The following is a 17397-nucleotide window of genomic DNA, read 5'->3' on the forward strand; positions in this document are numbered from 1 at the left end:
GGTGGGTGAGTGAGTGGGTGAGTGAGTGGAGTGAGTGGGTGGTGGGTGAGTGGGTGAGTTGGAGTGGGTGGTGTGAGTGGGTGAGGTGAGTGAGTGAGGTGGAGTGAGTGATTGAGAGTGGGTGAGTGGAGTGGTGAGTGGTGGTGGGTGTGGTGGGTGAGTGGGTGGGTGGGTGAGTGAGTGAGTGAGTGATGTGAGTGAGTGGGTGAGTGAGGTGATGGGTGGAGTGAGTGGGTGGGTGAGTGGGTGAGTGGTGAGTGTGGGTGGGTGGTGAGTGAGTGAGTGGGTGAGTGAGTGGGTGGGTGGGTGGGTGGGTGGTGAGTGGGTGAGTGAGTGAGTGGGTGGGTGAGAGGTGAGTGGGTGGTGGTGAGTGGGTGGGTGAGTGGGTGGGTGGGTGGGTGGTGTGGAGTGGGTGGGTTGTGAGTGGGTGGGTGAGTGTGTGTGGTGAGGTGGTGGGTGAGGTGGGTGAGTGGGTGGGTGAGTGGGTGAGTGGTGTGTGGTGGGTGAGTGGGTGATGTGGGTGAGTGAGGTGGGTGGGTGGTGTGGTGAGTGAGTGTGAGTGGTGTGAGTGAGTGGGGTGAGTGGTGGGTGGAGGTGAGTGGGTGAGTGGGTGAGTGAGTGGGTGGGTGGTGGTGGTGAGGTGGTGGTGAGTGAGGGTGGGTGAGTGGGTGAGTGGGTTGAGTGAGTGGTGTTGATGGTGAGTGAGTGAGTGAGAGTGGGTGTATGGTTATACTAGTTAGTGTACTAGCTAACTAGCTTAGTGTACCAGTTAGTGTACTAGTTAGTTTACTAACTAGTTGTTGTTGTTGTTGTTGTTGTTGTTTCAGGCTCTGGGTCGTGCCGGGAGGGATGGCGAAGCAGCATCTGCCATGGTGATGTGGGCACCAGCTGACATCTCTAGAAGCAGGTGATGGTGGTGATGGTGGTGGTGATGGTGGTGGTGATGGTGGTGATGGTGATGTGGGCACCAGCTGACATCTCTAGAAGCAGGTGATGGTGGTGATGGTGGTGGTGATGGTGGTGGTGGTGGTGATGGTGGTGATGGTGATGTGGGCACCAGCTGACATCTCTAGAAGCAGGTGATGGTGGTGGTGATGGTGGTGATGGTGGTGATGGTGGTGATGGTGATGTGGGCACCAGCTGACATCTCTAGAAGCAGGTGATGGTGGTGATGGTGGTGATGGTGGTGATGGTGGTGATGGTGGTGATGGTGATGGTGGTGATGGTGATGTGGGCACCAGCTGACATCTCTAGAAGCAGGTGATGGTGGTGATGGTGGTGATGGTGGTGATGGTGGTGGTGATGGTGGTGATGGTGATGTGGGCACCAGCTGACATCTCTAGAAGCAGGTGATGGTGGTGATGGTGGTGGTGATGGTGGTGGTGGTGGTGATGGTGGTGATGGTGATGTGGGCACCAGCTGACATCTCTAGAAGCAGGTGATGGTGGTGGTGATGGTGGTGATGGTGGTGATGGTGGTGATGGTGATGTGGGCACCAGCTGACATCTCTAGAAGCAGGTGATGGTGGTGATGGTGGTGGTGATGGTGGTGGTGGTGGTGATGGTGGTGATGGTGATGTGGGCACCAGCTGACATCTCTAGAAGCAGGTGATGGTGGTGATGGTGATGGTGGTGGTGATGGTGATGGTGGTGGTGATGGTGGTGATGGTGGTGATGGTGGTGGTGATGGTGGTGATGGTGGTGATGGTGGTGATGGTGGTGATGGTGGTGGTGATGGTGGTGGTGGTGGTGATGGTGATGTGGGCACCAGCTGACATCTTTAGAAGCAGGTGATGGTGGTGATGGTGGTGATGGTGGTGATGGTGGTGGTGATGGTGGTGGTGGTGGTGATGGTGGTGATGGTGATGTGGGCACCAGCTGACATCTCTAGAAGCAGGTGATGGTGGTGGTGATGGTGGTGGTGGTGGTGATGGTGGTGGTGATGGTGGTGATGGTGGTGATGGTGGTGATGGTTATGTGGGCACCGGCTGACATCTCTAGAAGCAGGTGATGGTGGTGATGGTGGTGGTGATGGTGGTGATGGTGATGGTGGTGGTGATGGTGGTGATGGTGGTGATGGTGGTGGTGATGGTGGTGATGGTGGTGATGGTGGTGATGGTGGTGGTGATGGTGGTGGTGGTGGTGATGGTGATGTGGGCACCAGCTGACATCTCTAGAAGCAGGTGATGGTGATGGTGGTGGTGATGGTGGTGATGGTGGTGATGGTGGTGGTGATGGTGGTGATGGTGGTGATGGTGGTGATGGTGGTGGTGATGGTGGTGATGGTGGTGATGGTGATGTGGGCACCAGCTGACATCTCTAGAAGCAGGTGATGGTGGTGATGGTGATGGTGGTGGTGATGGTGATGGTGGTGGTGATGGTGGTGATGGTGGTGATGGTGGTGATGGTGGTGGTGATGGTGGTGGTGGTGGTGATGGTGGTGATGGTGATGTGGGCACCAGCTGACATCTCTAGAAGCAGGTGATGGTGGTGATGGTGGTGGTGGTGATGGTGGTGATGGTGGTGATGGTGATGTGGGCACCAGCTGACATCTCTAGATGCAGGTGATGGTGGTGATGGTGGTGATGGTGGTGATGGTGATGGTGGTGGTGGTGGTGGTGATGGTGGTGATGGTGATGGTAGTGATGATGATGGTGGTGATGGTGGTGATGGTGGTGATGATGGTGGTGGTGATGGTGATGGTGGTGATGGTGGTGATGGTGGTGATGGTGGTGATGGTGGTGGTTTCACAGGGGCGCGATCTCCATGCTCAAGCGAGGAGCTTATCGTCAACATCGCCTTCGACTCCTCGCCCAGCTGGAGACCTCATTGAGAAGCAGGGAGTGCAGGAGGAGGTCAGTCAGTCAGTCAGTCAGTCAGTTAGTTAGTCAGTCAGTTAGTTAGTTAGTTAGTCAGTCAGTCAGTCAATCACTCACTCACTCACTCCATCACTCACTCAGTCACTCAGTCAGTCAGTTAGTCAGTTAGTTAGTTAGTTAGTTAGTCAGTCAGTCAGTCAGTTAGTCAGTTAGTTAGTCAGTTAGTTAGTCAGTCAGTCACTCAGTCAGTCAGTCACTCAGTCAGTCAGTCAGTCACTGTGACTCCTCGCCCAGCTGGAGACCTCATTGAGAAGCAGGGAGTGCAGGAGGAGGTCAGTCAGTCAGTTAGTCAGTCAGTCACTCAGTCAGTCATTTAGTCAGTCACTCAGTCAGTTAGTTAGTTAGTTAGTCAGTTAGTTAGTTAGTTAGTCAGTTAGTTAGTTAGTCATTCAGTTAGTCAGTCAGTCACTCAGTCAGTCACTCAGTCAGTCATTCAGTCAGTCAGTCAGTCAGTCAGTTAGTTAGTTAGTTAGTCAGTTAGTTAGTTAGTTAGTCAGTGAATTAGTCAGTCACTCAGTCAGTCAGTCAGTTAGTTAGTTAGTCAGTTAGTTAGTTAGTTAGTCAGTTAGTTAGTTAGTTAGTTAGTCAGTTAGTCAGTCAGTCAGTCAGTTAGTCAGTTAGTCAGTTAGTTAGTTAGTCAGTTAGTCAGTCAGTCAGTCAGTCAGTTAGTCAGTTAGTCAGTCAGTCAGTCAGTCAGTTAGTCAGTCACTCAGTCAGTCAGTCAGTTAGTTAGTTAGTCAGTCACTCACCCACTTACCCACTCACTCAGTCAGTCAGTCAGTCAGTTAGTTAGTTAGTCAGTCAGTCAGTTAGTTAGTTTGTCAGTTAGTCAGTCACTCACCCACTCCATCACTCACTCAGTCACTCAGTCAGTCACTTAGTTAGTTAGTTAGTCAGTCAGTTAGTTAGTTAGTTAGTTAGTCACTCACCCACTCCATCACTCACTCAGTCACTCAGTCAGTCAGTCACTGTGACTCCTCGCCCAGCTGGAGACCTCATTGAGAAGCAGGGAGCGCAGGAGGAGGTCAGTCAGTCAGTTAGTCAGTCACTCAGTCAGTTAGTCAGTTAGTCAGTTAGTCAGTCACTCAGTCAGTTAGTCAGTTAGTTAGTCAGTCAGTTAGTCAGTCAGTCAGTCAGTTAGTTAGTCAGTCAGTCAGTTAGTTAGTCAGTTAGTTAGTCAGTTAGTCAGTCAGTTAGTCAGTTAGTTAGTCAGTCAGTTAGTTAGTCATTCAGTTAGTCAGTCAGTCACTCAGTCAGTCAGTCAGTCAGTCATTTAGTCAGTCAGTCAGTCAGTTAGTTAGTTAGTCAGTCACTCACCCATTCCATCACCCACTCAGTCACTCAGTCAGTCAGTCACTGTGACTCCTCGCCCAGCTGGAGACCTCATTGAGAAGCAGGGAGTGCAGGAGGAGGTCAGTCAGTCAGTTAGTCAGTCAGTCAGTTAGTCAGTTAGTTAGTTAGTCAGTTAGTTAGTTAGTTAGTCAGTCAGTTAGTTAGTTAGTCAGTCAGTTAGTCAGTCAGTCAGTTAGTTAGTCAGTCAGTTAGTTAGTCAGTTAGTTAGTTAGGCAGTCAGTCACTCAGTCAGTCAGTCACTCAGTCAGTCAGTCAGTCAGTCAGTTAGTTAGTTAGTTAGTCACTCACCCACTCCATCACTCACTCAGTCACTCAGTCAGTCAGTCAGTTACTTAGTTACTCAGTCACTCAGTCAATCACTCAGTCAGTCATTTAGTCATTCACTCAGTCAGTCAGTTAGTTAGTCAGTCACTCACCCACTACATCACTCACTCAGTCACTCAGTCAGTCACTCAGTCAGTCACTCAGTCACTCAGTCAGTCAGTCACTGTGACTCCTCGCCCAGCTGGAGACCTCATTGAGAAGCAGGGAGTGCAGGAGGAGGTCAGTCAGTCAGTTAGTCAGTCAGTCAGTTAGTCAGTTAGTTAGTTAGTCAGTTAGTTAGTTAGTCAGTCAGTTAGTCAGTCAGTCAGTTAGTTAGTTAGTTAGTCAGTTAGTCAGTCAGTTAGTCAGTCAGTCAGTTAGTTAGTTAGTTAGTTTGTCAGTCAGTCAGTTAGTTAGTCAGTTAGTTAGTTAGTTAGTTAGTCAGTTAGTCAGTCAGTTAGTTAGTCAGTCAGTTTGTTAGTCAGTTAGTTAGTCAGTTAGTCAGTCAGTTAGTTAGTCAGTCAGTCAGTTAGTTAGTCAGTTAGTTAGTTAGTTAGTTAGTCAGTTAGTCAGTCAGTTAGTTAGTTAGTCAGTCAGTTAGATAGTCAGTTAGTTAGTTAGTTAGTCAGTCAGTCAGTTAGTTAGTCAGTTAGTTAGTCAGTCAGTCAGTCAGTTAGTTAGTCAGTTAGTTAGTTAGTTAGTTAGTTAGTTAGTTAGTCAGTTAGTCAGTTAGTTAGTTAGTCAGTTAGTCAGTTAGTTAGTTAGTCAGTCACTCACCCACTCACCCACTCACTCAGTCACTCAGTCAGTCAGTTAGTTAGTTAGTTAGTTAGTCAGTTAGTTAGTTAGTCAGTCAGTCAGTCACTCAGTCAGTCACTCAGTCAGTCAGTCAGTCAGTTAGTTAGTTAGTTAGTCAGTCAGTTAGTTAGTCAGTCACTCACCCACTCCATCACTCACTCAGTCACTCAGTCAGTCAGTCAGTTACTTAGTTACTCAGTCACTCAGTCAATCACTCAGTCAGTCATTTAGTCATTCACTCAGTCAGTTAGTTAGTTAGTCAGTTAGTCAGTCAGTTAGTTAGTCAGTCAGTTAGTTAGTTAGTCAGTCAGTCAGTTAGTCAGTCAGTCAGTCAGTTAGTTAGTCAGTCAGTTAGTTAGTCAGTTAGTTAGTTAGTCAGTCAGTCACTCAGTCAGTCACTCAGTCAGTCAGTCAGTCAGTTAGTTAGTTAGTTAGTCACTCACCCACTCCATCACTCACTCAGTCACTCAGTCATTCAGTCAATCACTCAGTCAGTCATTTAGTCATTCACTCAGTCAGTCAGTTAGTTAGTCAGTCACTCACCCACTACATCACTCAGTCAGTCACTCAGTCAGTCACTCAGTCAGTCACTCAGTCACTCAGTCAGTCAGTCACTGTGACTCCTCGCCCAGCTGGAGACCTCATTGAGAAGCAGGGAGTGCAGGAGGAGGTCAGTCAGTCAGTTAGTCAGTCAGTCAGTTAGTCAGTTAGTTAGTTAGTCAGTCAGTCAGTTAGTTAGTTAGTTAGTCAGTTAGTCAGTCAGTCAGTTAGTTAGTTAGTTAGTTAGTCAGTTAGTCAGTCAGTTAGTCAGTCAGTCAGTTAGTTAGTTAGTCAGTCAGTTAGTTAGTCAGTTAGTTAGTTAGTTAGTCAGTTAGTCAGTCAGTTAGTCAGTCAGTCAGTTAGTTAGTTAGTTAGTTAGTTAGTTAGTCAGTTAGTCAGTTAGTTAGTCAGTCAGTTTGTTAGTCAGTTAGTTAGTCAGTTAGTCAGTTAGTTAGTCAGTAAGTCAGTCAGTTAGTTAGTCAGTCAGTCAGTTAGTTAGTCAGTTAGTTAGTTAGTTAGTCAGTTAGTCAGTCAGTTAGTTAGTCAGTCAGTTAGTTAGTCAGTTAGTTAGTTAGTTAGTCAGTCAGTCAGTTAGTCAGTTAGTTAGTTAGTTAGTCAGTCAGTTAGTTAGTCAGTTAGTTAGTTAGTTAGTTAGTTAGTCAGTTAGTCAGTTAGTTAGTTAGTCAGTTAGTCAGTTAGTCAGTTAGTTAGTTAGTCAGTCACTCACCCACTCACCCACTCACTCAGTCACTCAGTCAGTCACTCAGTCAGTCAGTCAGTCAGTCAGTTAGTTAGTTAGTTAGTCAGTCAGTTAGTTAGTCAGTCACTCAGTCACTCAGTCAGTCAGTTACTTAGTTACTCAGTCACTCAGTCAATCACTCAGTCAGTCATTTAGTCATTCACTCAGTCAGTTAGTTAGTTAGTCAGTTAGTCAGTCAGTTAGTTAGTTAGTCTGTTAGTTAGTTAGTTAGTCAGTCAGTTAGTCAGTTAGTTAGTTAGTTAGTCAGTCAGTTAGTTAGTTAGTCAGTTAGTTAGTCAGTTAGTCAGTCAGTTAGTCAGTCAGTCAGTTAGTTAGTCAGTTAGTTAGTTGGTTAGTCAGTCAGTCACTCAGTCAGTCACTCAGTCAGTCAGTTAGTTAGTTAGTTAGTTAGTCAGTCAGTTAGTTAGTCAGTCACTCACCCACTCCATCACTCACTCAGTCACTCAGTCAGTCAGTCAGTTACTTAGTTACTCAGTCACTCAGTCAATCACTCAGTCAGTCAGTCAGTCAGTCACTCACTCACTCAGTCAGTCAGTCAGTCAGTCAGTTAGTTAGTCAGTTAGTGAGTCAGTCAGTCAGTCAGTTAGTTAGTCAGTCAGTCAGTTAGTTAGTCATTCAGTTAGTCAGTCAGTCAGTCAGTCAGTCACTCAGTCAGTTAGTCAGTCAGTTAGTTAGTCAGTCAGTTAGTTAGTCAGTTAGTCAGTTAGTTAGTTAGTCAGTCAGTTAGTTAGTTAGTCAGTCAGTTAGTTAGTTAGTCAGTTAGTTAGTTAGTCAGTCAGTTAGTTAGTTAGTCAGTTATTCAGTCAGTTAGTTAGTCAGTCACTCAGTCACTCAGTTAGTTAGTTAGTTGGTCAGTCACTCAGTCAGTCAGTCAGTCAGTCAGTTAGTTAGTCAGTCAGTCACTCAGTCAGTCACTCAGTCAGTCACTCAGTCAGTCACTCAGTCAGTCATTCAGTCAGTCAGTCAGTTAGTCAGTCAGTCAGTCAGTTAGTTAGTCAGTCAGTCAGTCAGTCAGTTAGTTAGTTAGTTAGTCAGTCAGTTAGTTAGTCAGTCAGTCAGTCACTCAGTCAGTCAGTCAGTTAGTCAGTCAGTCAGTCAGTCAGTTAGTCAGTCAGTTAGTCAGTCAGTTAGTCAGTCAGTTAGTCAGTCAGTCAGTCAGTCAGTCACTCAGTCACTCAGTCAGTCAGTTAGTCAGTCACTCAGTCACTCAGTCAGCCAGTCACTCAGTCAGTCACTCACTCACTCAGTCACTCAGTCAGTCAGTCACTGTGACTCCTTGCCCAGCTGGAGACCTCATTGAGAAGCAGGGAGTGCAGGAGGAGGTCAGTCAGTTAGTCAGTCAGTCAGTTAGTTAGTTAGTCAGTCAGTCATTCAGTCAGTCACTCAGTCATTTAGTTAGTTAGTTAGTCAGTTAGTCAGTTAGTTAGTTAGTCAGTCAGTTAGTTAGTCAGTCAGTTAGTTAGTTAGTTAGTCAGTTATTCAGTCAGTTAGTTAGTCAGTTAGTTAGTCAGTCACTCAGTCACTCAGTTAGTTAGTTAGTTAGTCAGTCACTCAGTCAGTCATTCAGTCAGTCAGTCAGTCAGTTAGTTAGTTAGTTAGTAAGTCAGTCAGTCAGTCAGTCAGTCATTCAGTCAGTCACTCAGTCAGTTAGTTAGTTAGTCAGTTAGTCAGTTAGTTAGTTAGTCAGTTATTCAGTCAGTTAGTTAGTCAGTCACTCAGTTAGTTAGTTAGTTAGTTAGTTAGTCAGTCACTCAGTCAGTCAGTCAGTCAGTCAGTTAGTTAGTTAGTCAGTCAGTCAGTCAGTCAGTCAGTCAGTCAGTCACTCAGTCAGTCACTCAGTCAGTCACTCAGTCAGTCACTCAGTCAGTCATTCAGTCAGTCAGTCAGTTAGTTAGTTAGTTAGTCAGTCAGTTAGTTAGTTAGTCAGTTAGTTAGTCAGTTTGTCAGTCAGTTAGTCAGTCAGTCAGTTAGTCAGTCAGTCAGTTAGTTAGTTAGTCAGTCAGTTAGTTAGTCAGTTAGTTAGTTAGTCAGTCAGTCACTCAGTCAGTCACTCAGTCAGTCAGTCAGTCAGTTAGTTAGTTAGTTAGTTAGTCACTCACCCACTCCATCACTCACTCAGTCACTCAGTCAGTCAGTCAGTTACTTAGTTACTCAGTCACTCAGTCAATCACTCAGTCAGTCATTTAGTCATTCACTCAGTCAGTCAGTTAGTTAGTCAGTCACTCACCCACTACATCACTCACTCAGTCACTCAGTCAGTCACTCAGTCAGTCACTCAGTCACTCAGTCATTAAGTCAGTCACTGTGACTCCTCGCCCAGCTGGAGACCTCATTGAGAAGCAGGGAGTGCAGGAGGAGGTCAGTCAGTCAGTTAGTCAGTCAGTCAGTCAGTTAGTCAGTCAGTCACTCAGTCAGTTAGTCAGTCAGTTAGTCAGTCAGTTAGTTAGTCAGTCAGTTAGTTAGTTAGTCAGTTATTCAGTCAGTTAGTTAGTCAGTCACTCAGTCAGTCATTCAGTCAGTCAGTCAGTCAGTTAGTTAGTTAGTCAGTCAGTCACTCAGTCAGTCACTCAGTCAGTCATTCAGTCAGTCAGTCAGTCAGTTAGTTAGTCAGTCAGTTAGTCAGTCAGTTAGTTAGTCAGTCAGTCAGTTAGTTAGTTAGTTAGTCAGTCAGTTAGTTAGTCAGTTAGTCAGTCAGTTAGTTAGTTAGTCAGTCAGTTAGTTAGTCAGTCAGTCAGTTAGTTAGTTAGTCAGTCAGTTAGTCAGTTAGTTAGTTAGTTAGTTAGTCAGTTGGTTAGTTAGTTAGTCAGTCAGTCAGTTAGTTAGTTAGTTAGTTAGTTAGTCAGTCAGTTAGTTAGTTAGTTAGTCAGTTGGTTAGTTAGTTAGTCAGTTAGTCAGTTAGTTAGTTAGTCAGTCAGTTAGTTAGTTAGTTAGTTATTTAGTTAGTTATTTAGTTAGTTAGTTAGTTATTTGGTTAGTTATTCAGTCAGTTAGTTAGTTATTTAGTTAGTTAGTTAGTTATTTAGTTAGTTAGTTATTCAGTCAGTTAGTTAGTTATTTAGTTAGTTAGTCAGTTAGTTAGTTAATTAGTTAGTTATTCAGTCAGTTAGTTAGTTAGTTATTTAGTTAGTTATTCAGTCAGTTAGTTAGTTAGTCAGTTAGTCAGTTAGTCAGTTAGTTAGTTAGTCAGTTAGTTAGTTAGTTATTTAGTTAGTTATTCAGTCAGTTAGTTAGTTAGTTATTTAGTTAGTTAGTTAGTTATTTAGTTAGTTAGTCAGTCAGTCAGTTAGTTAGTTAGTTATTTAGTTAGTTATTTAGTTAGTTAGTTATTTAGTTAGTTATTCAGTCAGTTAGTTAGTTAGTTAGTTATTTAGTTAGTTATTCAGTCAGTTAGTTAGTTATTTAGTTAGTTAGTTAGTTAGTCAGTTATTTAGTTAGTTAATCAGTTATTTAGTTATTTAGTTAGTTAGTTATTCAGTCAGTTAGTTAGTTATTTAGTTAGTTATTCAGTCAGTTAGTTAGTTAGTTAGTTATTTAGTTAGTTATTCAGTCAGTTAGTTAGTTAGTCAGTTAGTCAGTTAGTTAGTTAGTTAGTTTGTTAGTCAGTCAGTTAGATAGTTAGTTAGTTAGTCAGTCAGTTAGTTAGTCAGTTAGTTAGTTAGTTAGTCAGTTGGTTAGTTAGTTAGTCAGTTAGTCAGTCAGTTAGTTAGTTAGTTAGTCAGTTAGTTAGTTAGTTATTTAGTTAGTTAGTTAGTTATTTAGTTAGTTAGTTAGTTATTTAGTTAGTTAGTTATTTAGTTAGTCAGTTAGTTATTTAGTTAGTTATTTAGTCAGTTAGTTAGTTATTTAGTTAGTTAGTTAGTTAGTCAATTAGTTAGTTAGTCAGTTAGTTAGTTAGTTAGTTATTTAGTTAGTTAGTTAGTTATTTAGTTAGTTAGTCAGTCAGTCAGTCAGTTAGTTAGTTAGTTATTTGGTTAGTCAGTTAGTTATTTAGTTAGTTATTTAGTTAGTTAGTCAGTTAGTTAGTTAGTTATTTAGTTAGTTATTCAGTCAGTTAGTTAGTTATTCAGTCAGTTAGTTAGTTATTTAGTTAGTTAGTTATTTAGTTAGTCAGTTAGTTATTTAGTTAGTTATTCAGTCAGTTAGTTAGTTATTTAGTTAGTTAGTTATTTAGTTAGTTATTCAGTCAGTTAGTTAGTTAGTTAGTTAGTTAGTTATTTAGTTAGTTATTCAGTCAGTTAGTTAGTTATTTAGTTAGTTAGTTAGTTATTTAGTTAGTTAGTTATTTAGTTAGTTATTCAGTCAGTTAGTTAGTTATTTAGTCAGTTAGTTATTTAGTTAGTTATTCAGTCAGTTAGTTAGTTATTTAGTTAGTTAGTTAGTTATTTAGTTAGTTAGTTAGTTATTCAGTCAGTTAGTTAGTTATTTAGTCAGTTAGTTATTTAGTTAGTTATTCAGTCAGTTAGTTAGTTAGTTAGTTAGTTAGTTATTTAGTTAGTTATTCAGTCAGTTAGTTAGTTATTTAGTTAGTTAGTTAGTTATTTAGTTAGTTAGTTATTCAGTCAGTTAGTTAGTTATTTAGTTAGTTAGTTATTTAGTTAGTTATTCAGTCAGTTAGTTAGTTATTTAGTTAGTTAGTTATTTAGTTAGTTATTCAGTCAGTTAGTTAGTTATTCAGTCAGTTAGTTAGTTATTTAGTTAGTTAGTTATTTAGTTAGTCAGTTAGTTATTTAGTGAGTTATTTAGTTAGTTAGTTAGTTAGTCAGCCAGTTAGTTAGTTATTTAGTTAGTTAGTTATTTAGTTAGTTAGTTAGTCAGTTAGTTAGTTATTTAGTTAGTTAGTTATTTGGTTAGTTATTCAGTCAGTTAGTTAGTTATTTAGTTAGTTAGTTATTTAGTTAGTTAGTTAGTCAGTTAGTTAGTTATTTAGTTAGTTAGTTATTTAGTTAGTTAGTTAGTTAGTCAGTTAGTTAGTTAGTTATTTAGTTAGTTAGTTATTTAGTTAGTTAGTTAGTCAGTTAGTTAGTTAGTTATTCAGTCAGTTAGTTAGTTATTTAGTTAGTTAGTCAGTTAGTTAGTTATTTAGTTAGTTATTCAGTCAGTTAGTTAGTTATTCAGTCAGTTAGTTAGTTATTTAGTTAGTTAGTTATTTAGTTAGTCAGTTAGTTATTTAGTTAGTTATTTAGTTAGTTAGTCAGTTAGTTAGTCAGTCAGTTAGTTAGTTAGTTAGTATTTTAGTTAGTTATTCAGTCAGTTAGTTAGTTAGTCAGTTAGTCAGTTAGTTAGTTAGTCAGTTAGTTAGTTAGTTATTTAGTTAGTTAGTCAGTTAGTCAGTTAGTCAGTTAGTTAGTTAGTTAGTTATTCAGTCAGTTAGTTAGTCAGTTAGTTAGTTATTTAGTTAGTTAGTCAGTCAGTCAGTCAGTTAGTTAGTTAGTTATTTAGTTAGTTATTTAGTTAGTTATTTAGTTAGTTAGTCAGTTAGTTAGTCAGTCAGTTAGTTAGTTAGTATTTTAGTTAGTTATTCAGTCAGTTAGTTAGTTAGTTAGTTATTTAGTTCGTCAGTTAGTTATTTAGTGAGTTATTTAGTTAGTTAGTTATTTAGTTAGTTAGTGTGTGTCTCTGTGTGTCTCCGTGTTTCTGTGTGTCTCTGTGTCTCACTGTGTGTCTCTGTGTGTGTCTGTGTCTCACTGTGTCTCTGTGTGTCTCTCTCTGTGTCTCACTGTGTCTCTGTGTGTCTCTGTGTCTCACTGTGTCTCACTGTGTCTCACTGTGTGTCTCTGTGTGTCTCTGTGTCTCTGTGTGTCTCTGTGTGTCTCTGTGTGTGTCTCACTGTGTGTCTCACTGTGTCTCACTGTGTGTCTCTCTGTGTCTCTGTGTGTCTCTGTGTCTCTGTGTGTGTCTCTGTGTCTCTGTGTGTGTCTGTGTGTGTCTCTGTGTGTCTCTGTGTGTGTCTCTGTGTCTCTGTGTGTGTCTCTGTGTGTCTCTGTGTGTCTCTGTGTGTCTCACTGTGTGTGTCTCTGTGTGTCTCTGTGTGTCTCTGTGTGTCTCTCTGTGTGTGTCTCTGTGTGTGTCTCTGTGTGTGTCTCACTGTGTGTGTCTCTCTGTGTCTCTGTGTGTCTCACTGTGTCTCACTGTGTGTGTCTCTGTGTGTCTCTGTATGTCTCTGTGTGTCTCTGTGTGTCTCACTGTGTGTGTCTCTGTGTGTCTCTGTGTCTCACTGTGTGTGTCTCTGTGTGTCTCTGTGTGTCTCTGTGTGTGTCTCACTGTGTGTCTCTGTGTGTCTCTGTGTGTCTCTGTGTGTGTCTCTGTGTGTCTCTGTGTGTCTCTGTGTGTGTCTCACTGTGTGTGTCTCACTGTGTCTCACTGTGTGTGTCTCTGTGTGTCTCTGTGTGTCTCTGTGTGTCTCACTGTGTGTGTCTCTGTGTGTCTCTGTGTGTGTCTCTGTGTGTGTCTCACTGTGTGTCTCTGTGTCTCTGTGTCTCTGTGTATCTCTGTGTGTCTCTGTGTGTCTCTGTGTGTCTCTGTGTGTCTCTGTGTGTGTCTCACTGTGTGTCTCTGTGTCTCTGTGTGTCTCTGTGTGTCTCTGTGTCTCACTGTGTGTGTCTCACTGTGTGTGTCTCTGTGTGTCTCTGTGTGTCTCTGTGTGTGTCTCTGTGTGTCTCTGTGTGTCTCTGTGTGTGTCTCTGTGTGTCTCTGTGTGTCTCTGTGTGTGTCTCTGTGTGTCTCTGTGTGTGTCTCACTGTGTGTGTCTCACTGTGTCTCTGTGTGTGTCTCTGTGTGTCTCTGTGTGTGTCTCTGTGTGTCTCTGTGTGTGTCTCACTGTGTGTGTCTCACTGTGTCTCTGTGTGTGTCTCTGTGTGTCTCTGTGTGTCTCTGTGTGTCTCTGTGTGTGTCTCACTGTGTGTGTCTCACTGTGTGTCTCTGTGTGTCTCTGTGGGTCTCTGTGTGTCTCTGTGTGTCTCTGTGTGTCTCTGTGTGTCTCTGTGTGTCTCTGTGTGTCTCTGTGTGTCTCTGTGTGTCTCACTGTGTGTCTCTGTGTGTCTCTGTGGGTCTCTGTGTGTCTCTGTGTGTCTCACTGTGTGTCTCTGTGTGTCTCACTGTGTGTGTCTCTGTGTGTGTCTCACTGTGTGTCTCTGTGTGTCTCTGTGTGTCTCTGTGTGTCTCTGTGTGTCTCTGTGTGTCTCTGTGTGTCTCTGTGTCTCACTGTTTGTGTCTCTGTGTGTCTCTGTGTGTCTCTGTGTGTGTCTGTGTGTCTCTGTGTGTCTCTGTGTGTGTCTCACTGTGTCTCTCTGTGTCTCACTGTGTGTCTCTGTGTGTCTCTGTGTGTCTCTGTGTGTGTCTCTCTGTGTCTCTCTGTGTCTCACTGTGTGTCTCTGTGTGTCTCTGTGTGTCTCTGTGTGTGTCTCACTGTGTGTCTCTGTGTGTCTCTGTGTGTCTCTGTGTGTGTCTCTGTGTGTCTCTGTGTGTCTCTGTGTGTGTCTCACTGTGTGTCTCTGTGTGTCTCTGTGTGTCTCTGTGTGTGTCTCTGTGTGTCTCTGTGTGTCTCTGTGTGTCTCACTGTGTGTGTCTCACTGTGTCTCTGTGTGTGTCTCTGTGTGTCTCACTGTGTGTCTCTGTGTGTGTCTCACTGTGTGTGTCTCACTGTGTCTCTGTGTGTGTCTCTGTGTGTCTCTGTGTGTGTCTCACTGTGTGTCTCTGTGTGTCTCACTGTGTGTGTCTCTGTGTCTCTGTGTGTCTCTGTGTGTCTCACTGTGTGTCTCTGTGTGTCTCTGTGTGTGTCTCACTGTGTCTCACTGTGTGTCTCTGTGTGTGTCTCTGTGTGTGTCTCTGTGTCTCTGTGTGTCTCTGTGTGTCTCACTGTGTGTCTCTGTGTGTCTCTGTGTGTCTCACTGTGTGTGTCTCACTGTGTCTCACTGTGTGTGTCTCACTGTGTCTCACTGTGTGTGTCTCACTGTGTCTCACTGTGTGTCTCTGTGTGTCTCACTGTGTCTCACTGTGTGTGTCTCACTGTGTCTCACTGTGTGTCTCTGTGTGTCTCTGTGTGTCTCACTGTGTGTGTCTCTGTGTGTCTCTGTGTGTCTCTGTGTGTCTCTGTGTGTCTCACTGTGTGTCTCACTGTGTGTGTCTCTGTGTGTGTCTCTGTGTGTGTCTCTGTGTGTGTCTCTGTGTGTCTCACTGTGTGTCTCTGTGTGTGTCTCTGTGTGTCTCTGTGTGTGTCTCTGTGTGTGTCTCACTGTGTCTCTGTGTGTCTCTGTGTGTCTCACTGTGTGTCTCTGTGTGTCTCTGTGTGTGTCTCTGTGTCTCACTGTGTGTCTCTGTGTGTGTCTCACTGTGTGTCTCTGTGTGTCTCTGTGTGTCTCACTGTGTGTCTCTGTGTGTCTCTGTGTGTCTCTGTGTGTCTCTGTGTGTCTCTGTGTGTCTCACTGTGTGTGTCTCACTGTGTGTGTCTCACTGTGTGTGTCTCACTGTGTCTCACTGTGTGTGTCTCTGTGTCTCTGTGTCTCACTGTGTGTCTCACTGTGTGTGTCACTGTGTGTCTCTGTGTCTCTCTGTGTGTGTCTCTGTGTGTGTCTCTCTGTGTGTCTCTGTGTCTCTGTGTCTCACTGTGTGTGTCTCACTGTGTCTCACTGTGTGTGTCTCTGTGTCTCTGTGTCTCACTGTGTGTCTCACTGTGTGTGTCACTGTGTGTCTCTGTGTCTCACTGTGTGTGTCTCTGTGTGTGTCTCACTGTGTGTCTCTGTGTCTCTGTGTCTCACTGTGTCTCTCTGCGTGTGTCTCCAGGCTGCTGCTGTCTCACTACGAGGAGTTCTGTCCCCGTGTCTCACTGTGTCTCACTGTGTGTGTCTCACTGTGTGTGTCTCTGTGTGTGTCTCACTGTGTGTCTCTGTGTCTCTCTGTGTCTCACTGTGTCTCTGTGTGTCTCTGTGTCTCACTGTGTGTGTCTCTGTGTGTCTCTGTGTGTCTCTGTGTGTCTCTGTGTGTCTCTGTGTGTCTCTGTGTCTCTGTGTGTCTCTGTGTGTGTCTCACTGTGTGTGTCTCACTCTGTGTGTCTCACTGTGTGTGTCTCACTGTGTGTCTCTGTGTGTCTCACTGTGTCTCACTGTGTGTCTCTGTGTGTCTCTCTGTGTCTCTGTGTGTCTCTCTGTGTCTCACTGTGTGTCTCTGTGTCTCACTGTGTGTCTCTGTGTGTCTCTCTGTGTCTCACTGTGTGTCTCTGTGTCTCACTGTGTGTCTCTGTGTGTCTCTCTGTGTCTCACTGTGTGTCTCTGTGTGTCTCTGTGTGTCTCTGTGTGTCTCTGTGTGTCTCTGTGTCTCTGTGTGTCTCTGTGTCTCTCTGTGTGTGTCTCACTGTGTGTCTCTGTGTCTCACTGTGTGTGTCTCTGTGTGTCTCTGTGTGTCTCTGTGTGTCTCTGTGTGTCTCTGTGTCTCTCTGTGTGTGTCTCACTGTGTGTCTCTGTGTCTCACTGTGTGTGTCTCTGTGTGTGTCTCACTGTGTGTGTCTCACTGTGTGTCTCTGTGTGTCTCTGTGTCTCTGTGTGTCTCTGTGTGTGTCTCTGTGTGTCTCACTGTGTGTCTCTGTGTGTCTCTGTGTGTCTCTGTGTCTCTGTGTGTCTCTGTGTGTGTCTCACTGTGTGTCTCTGTGTGTCTCTGTGTCTCTGTGTGTCTCTGTGTGTGTCTCTGTGTCTCTCTGTGTGTGTCTCACTGTGTGTCTCTGTGTGTCTCTGTGTGTCTCTGTGTGTGTCTCACTGTGTGTCTCTGTGTCTCACTGTGTGTGTCTCTGTGTGTCTCTGTGTGTCTCTGTGTGTCTCACTGTGTGTCTCTGTGTCTCACTGTGTGTCTCTGTGTGTCTCTGTGTCTCTGTGTGTCTCTGTGTGTCTCTGTGTGTGTCTCACTGTGTGTGTCTCACTGTGTGTCTCTGTGTGTGTCTCACTGTGTGTGTCTCACTGTGTGTGTCTCTGTGTCTCACTGTGTGTCTCTGTGTGTGTCTCACTGTGTGTGTCTCACTGTGTGTGTCTCTGTGTGTCTCTGTGTGTCTCTGTGTGTCTCTGTGTGTGTCTCACTGTGTGTCTCTGTGTGTCTCTGTGTGTGTCTCTGTGTGTGTCTCTGTATGTGTCTCACTGTGTGTCTCTGTGTGTGTCTCACTGTGTGTGTCTCTGTGTGTCTCTGTGTGTCTCACTGTGTGTGTCTCTGTATGTGTCTCACTGTGTGTCTCTGTGTGTCTCTGTGTGTCTCTGTGTGTCTCTGTGTGTGTCTCACTGTGTGTGTCTCTGTGTGTCTCTGTGTGTCTCACTGTGTGTGTCTCTGTATGTGTCTCACTGTGTGTCTCTGTGTGTGTCTCTGTGTGTCTCTCTGTGTGTGTCTCACTGTGTGTGTCTCTGTGTGTGTCTCACTGTGTCTCACTGTGTGTGTCTCTGTATGTGTCTCACTGTGTCTCACTGTGTGTCTCTGTGTGTCTCTGTGTGTCTCTGTGTGTGTCTCACTGTGTGTGTCTCTCTGTGTGTGTCTCACTGTGTGTGTCTCACTGTGTCTCACTGTGTGTCTCTCTGTGTCTCACTGTGTGTGTCTCTGTGTGTCTCTGTGTGTCTCTGTGTGTCTCTGTGTGTCTCTGTGTGTCTCTCTGTGTGTGTCTCACTGTGTGTGTCTCACTGTGTCTCACTGTGTGTCTCTCTGTGTCTCACTGTGTGTGTCTCTGTGTCTCACTGTGTGTGTCTCTGTGTCTCACTGTGTGTCTCTGTGTGTGTCTCACTGTGTGTCTCTGTGTGTCTCT

The 17397-nt window shown here is 44.0% G+C and overlaps 1 long non-coding RNA gene across 1 annotated transcript; it reads left to right on the plus strand.

Moving 5' to 3' along the window:
* The first annotated feature begins 839 nt into the window (after positions 1-839).
* LOC144955370 (uncharacterized) lies at positions 840-15430 on the plus strand. The gene is made up of 3 exons (XR_013641629.1): positions 840-907; positions 2753-2854; positions 15411-15430. It is a non-coding gene; the product is annotated as an uncharacterized LOC144955370 (long non-coding RNA).
* Positions 15431-17397: the final 1967 nt, after the last annotated feature.

Source organism: Lampetra fluviatilis, unplaced genomic scaffold (assembly GCF_964198595.1).
Source record: "Lampetra fluviatilis unplaced genomic scaffold, kcLamFluv1.1 SCAFFOLD_291, whole genome shotgun sequence".
Classification (NCBI taxonomy): Eukaryota; Metazoa; Chordata; class Hyperoartia; order Petromyzontiformes; family Petromyzontidae; genus Lampetra; species Lampetra fluviatilis.